We start from the raw sequence: 5,391 nt of genomic DNA, 5'->3' as shown, positions 1-5,391 counted from the left end.
CTTCCCTTTGTCATCAGTCCTCCTTCCCTGCCCCTTCCTGTCTTCTCAGCTTTGCTTTTGAGCAAAAGCTGCCTCTTTGGTCTTGTTTGGTTCGTTGTGCCGAGGAGTATAGTCCTCCTTGGTGTTATTATTTACTCTATAGGCCTGTCTGAAGGAGTCCTGGAGGTGTAGTAGTTAAAGCTCCAAAGAGAGTAAGGGCAGGAAAGGAGGCCTGGTGGACGAGGGAGGCAGGGAGGAAGTGTGGAGAGAGCTGCTCCGCTGAAAGGAGGGTGCTGTCCGCCTTCCTCTGACTTCACAGGAGAGAGCTCAATGACAATAGCCCAAGGCTGATTCCTACGAGGCAGAAGCCACATACTGCGCCACCTCCGAACTTTTATCCATTTCTGATCAAGCCGTTGCTCCCCAAGGTGCTCTCTACTCCTCTGCTGTGTTCAGTAAGCCATGGCAGTGGCCACACAGAACTCAGAGAGCATACTCACAGTTACAGGGTTTATTGGGGAAGTTAACAAGATACAATAGGAATGCTCAGAACACAATTCTTTGGTCAGGACTGCTTCAGAGTCATGCTTGGCCTTTGCCCTGTTTGGGAAAATGCTATGAAACACTTTAAGTTCTGCCCCAAAGTGGCCAGAGATACTCACTCTATCAGTAAATCTTCTGACTGAAGGCATTTAGCTTTCTTGTGTCTCTCAACTTCTCTGATGTTACAACTCTCTGTTTTCTGGGTTTAGGAGGTTCCCAGTGCAGGGACCCTGGGTGCAAAGGGAATGCTTTGCTCTCTGGTCCACTTCTTGGTCATAGTCAGGTTTCTTCTTCGGTGCTTATTTCTCTCTCCATTTATCTGTTGTCAGATGAACGTGGGACTCTAGCAAGAGCATGACTCCAGTAAGGGGTGAAGGGCTATGACTTTTGTAAGAGGTAAGAGTGGTGACTTGAGTCAGACACTCAAGACACAACCTACCTTAATCTTGTCTCATCAACACAGCAGACAATTCACTTGAAAATGGCGCCATAGCAACATCTAGAGAGGTTAGGATGTAGGTTAGCCCTGTACAGAATGGAGGGCTGTGGTTAGAAGGGCCCTGTGTTAGGCAAGATTCTCTAGGGCAGTGATTCTCAACCCTTTCATACAGTTCCTCATGTTGTGGTGACCTCCCCAACCATAACATTTTTCCGTTGCTACTTTATCACTGTAATTTTGGTACTCTTATGAATTGGGCGGCCCCTGTGAAAGGGGCGTTCCACCCCCAAAGGGGTCATGACCCACAGGTTGAGAACCACAGCTCTAGAGAAACAAAAAAAGGGCACTTATGATTATATATATATCCATATATATATATGGATAAGTTCATACAGCGAGAAAGAATATAATGGCTAATTAGTCCACACAGCAATACAGGGGGCTCAGTTCATCTCACTTTTGTGGAACAGTTAATATGCTGATGGTCCTTCAACTCAGGCAGGCTTCTGGTCCAAGATCAAGGAAGTAGACAGACAAGTCTGCCCTCAGGCAAGACAAGTAGAGTTGGCCCACAGGCAGCAGATGACCGGGTGGTGCAGCAATCATCAGTAATGGTGGAGCATAGAGAAGCAGGCCCCTGTGGGGTCTCAAGGTCCAGCAAGGTAGCAGGTCAACATAATCCACCAGCAGCATGGCAAAGCAGGTATTGAAGGAGCAACACGATCCACTGGTTGGCTCAGACCACAGGTAGTGCAGCACATGATTGAGGCAACGAACTAGCTCAAGTGGCAGCATTCTGATGCAATCACCAGAGAGAAAGAGAGACAGGATGCTAACCTCAGAAAGCATTTATCTCAGTCGCTCTCCAATCAAGCTGTGACTTGATTAAACTCCGCCCACATGTTCCTATGGAGGCCTAGTTGGCACAATAAACCTAACTATCACAGGCCATATTAAGTCAATTACTATACAGTGCTTCTGAAAGAAAACAGCAAATGTCGTAGTGGCTTTGGAATATCAAAGACTTCTCCATCAGATACAGAAAGTACAAGCCATGAAAATATAAAGTTGATAAAACATTCTGCTTGCCGAAAGACAGCATCAAGAAAACTAAAATGGCAAAACATCAACCAGAAGAAAATATTTGTAATCCTTTACAAAAGACTTATACCCAGAAAATATAGAAAATTTGAATATTATTATTTAAAATAATAATAATAAGACAAACAATCCAATAAACACCATGGGAAAAAGATTTGGACAGACACCTCACTAAAGAAGATATAGAAATGGAGAATACATATGTAGAAAAGATAGTGAATATATTTATCAGGAAAGTGCAAACTAAAACTATCATGAGATTCCACTAAACATCCACCAACATGAATCAACTTAAAAAGATGGGTAATGTTATTATCCGAACAACTGGAACTTTCCTACATTGTGGTTGTTAGGTGCTGTTGAGCCGGTTTTGACTCAGAGTAGGTCTATGTACAACAGAATGAAGCACCATCTGGTCCCGTTGCCCTGCTCGGCATCCGAGTCATCTCCCTGAGCATCTCTCTTTTCCATGGACCCTCTGTTGGTGGGAATTTAAATAGTACAACCACTTTGGAGAACTGTTTGACAGTTCTTAGAATGTTAAGCATATATCTACCCATTGACAGTAATTAAACCTATAATTATTTGTCCAAGAAGAGTGAAAACATATGCTTATACAAAACATAAGCTTATCCAAAAATGTTCATAGCAGCCTTATTCATAATAGCCCCAACTTAGAAACAACCCACATGCTCATATCAACAGGGGAAAGGATAAGAAAACTGTGGTAGGGCCATGTAGTTGAATATGATTCAGAAACAAAAAGGAACAAGTTACTAATAATGAAACAACATTGATGAACTTGATTCTGATGAAAGAAATCAGACACAAAGAGCACACTTTGTATGATTCATTTTCACTACCTGCCAGGGCAAGCAATGCTCATCACAGTGATAGAAGTCAGAACAATTGCCGTGGGAGAAGACACTGGAAAGGGGCTGCAAGAGAGCGCTCTGGGGTGAGGCACATGATCTCTATTTTCATGGGACTGGTGGTTACAGAAATACGGCTCACAGTCAAAACTCATCAAACTGAACAATTACTGTTTCATGTTATGTAAATAAGTCCTAAGTGGAAAAAGTGTGAAAAATACATGTACTAAGCTCACTGCCATGATCAATGCTGACTCACAGTGACCCTATAGGAAGGACAGGGTAGAACTGCCCTGTGGGTTTTCAAGATCGGAACTCTTTAGGGAGTAGAAATCCTCATCTTCCTCCCTTGGGGCAGTTGGTGGTTCAAAATGCTGATTTTCTGGTTCACAGCACAACATGCAACCACTGCCTCACCAGGGCCCCTGCCAATAAAATGCAACTTTTGGGTAGTGGTGGCCCTGAGTGCTGTGGGTGTGGATTAAAGTGCCATTGTTGGTTGCCAACTAGTGAATTTTAACACTTAGTGACATACCCAGGTGTTCAGAGGAGACCTGCTCAGGGTTTCAAGTCAAGCATTTCACCAGGCTGATCTTCGGAGGAACCTTTGAGTGGGTTCCACCTATCAGACTTTTGGATGACAGACAGGTCATCGCACTGCCCAGGAACTTGTGGATAACAATTCATCAAGCCAAGTGGCTTTGTTTAGCTGTCTGTCTCCTTCATCTGTCAGGGTCCCCTGGGACTCATGCAGGACTATTGGCAGATATCACAATAGGTTTATTCCCTTGCCCTCAGGGATGCACTGTCTTGGGCAGTTTTTCTGAAGAAAAGTTCAGCAATAAAAATTTGAGAAATATTTGCTTCTTGGGTTTTTAATTAAGACATTCTTTCTCTCGAACACATAAACTCATGGATGCATTTTCATTTCCTCCCTCCCTCTCTCCCTTCCTTCTTTTTCCCCTCTTTCCTCTTTTCATTCTTTCCTTCTTGTTTATCACCGTCTTCACTCCACCTAATTCTACAGCCAATTGACTGTGCTTTGGAAAATACCTTTCAGTCACTATATAAACTGATTTGAGGAATAAAATGAAAAACCAAGCCCCTACCCCACCCCAAATATAAGCCATTTGGTCCTAAACTCTAGGCACCTACAGATCTGGCTCTGAGCACCCTTACCATTGCAATAAAAAGGGGCATGTGGTTAACTATTAAACAGACCAAAAGGCACATTTGTTGTGTCCCAAAGCAAGGTCTGTTCCTCAGAACCACAGGCGTCCAATGTGTTTGTCTGAGCAGTGGATTCACAGCGAGGACAGTTGGAACTGAGGTTTTTTCTCCCCCTCCTACCCCCCCTCCTGGTTGGTTTTTCCTGGTAGAGACTCTGAGTATTTCCTTTTGGAAGTGAGTGGCACTGGGGCGCTCCCTCCCACCAAGGTTGCCTTCCTTGTACTGTGAGCCTCTGTGGTCCTTCAGTGTGCAGTTCATCTTGCCTCGCTGCACATTTCATCCTCATGCTACGATTTCCATGTTTTGTGATTTCCAGTTTGATGTTGACACCTTTCCCTCAGTTATATTCTGGCAAGACAAGCTTGTTACTAAATATCCATCTCAACTGAGGTAGGTCTCTCATTCTGCTTGGGTGGTTTCCTTGGATTGTGGAAGACTGACATTTTTCTTTTCCCTGGGCTCTAGGAGTTATTTCAGTGGGAAAAATCCTACTTGTGGGGTCTGCGCTGGATCAAGTACCTGAGTGCAGGCATTTTACATGGCCAGCCCTCTCTTGTGGGCCCTTTCAAGAATGAGCTTCCAGGTGCAGGCAGACACTGGGCTTGCACTATGTTACAGATCCATTTTCTCCGTGTCTTCAAGAGTTACTTGGTAGGTGGAAGTGAGATTTTTGTTTCAGGGAGATCACTGGAATTAAATCTTCATTTCTCAGAATAGGCAGCTTGTTATACTGTCAATTACACCCAAGGGAGTGGGGTACAGGTGGGGACATGGGTTCCAGGCTCAATTATGGGGCTGACTCACGGCAACCTCAGGCAAATGACTTCTGAAGAAAGCCTTTCAGAAGGTTGTTGGAAAGGTCAAACAAGATGTTAACACTGGAAATTGTTTAAAACAAATCTGAGTGTATGAAATGGTAAGTTTGAATGTGCAAGAACAAGAAGGAAAATGGTTTGTGAATCTGATCACTAGCATTGAATTTACAGGTTCTGTTCAGCACCTTAAAGCAGCCCTGGTGATGCAGTAGTAGAGCACAGGCCTGCTAATGGAAAGGTCAGATGTTTGAACTCACCTGAAGCTCCTGGGAGAAAGATGTGGTCATATGAGACTATAAAGAACATATCAGCCTGTGTGATCATGAGGTCAAAGGGATCACTGAAGACAAATTGGTGCATAAGCAAATGTGGTGAAGAAAGCTGATGGTGCCCGGCTATCAAAAACTATAGC

This window comes from Echinops telfairi, unplaced genomic scaffold (genome assembly GCF_000313985.2).
Source record: "Echinops telfairi isolate 266 unplaced genomic scaffold, ASM31398v2 ScPeMD7_16;HRSCAF=60, whole genome shotgun sequence".
NCBI classification, from domain to species: Eukaryota; Metazoa; Chordata; class Mammalia; order Afrosoricida; family Tenrecidae; genus Echinops; species Echinops telfairi.
This window is presented reverse-complemented; position numbering follows the sequence as displayed.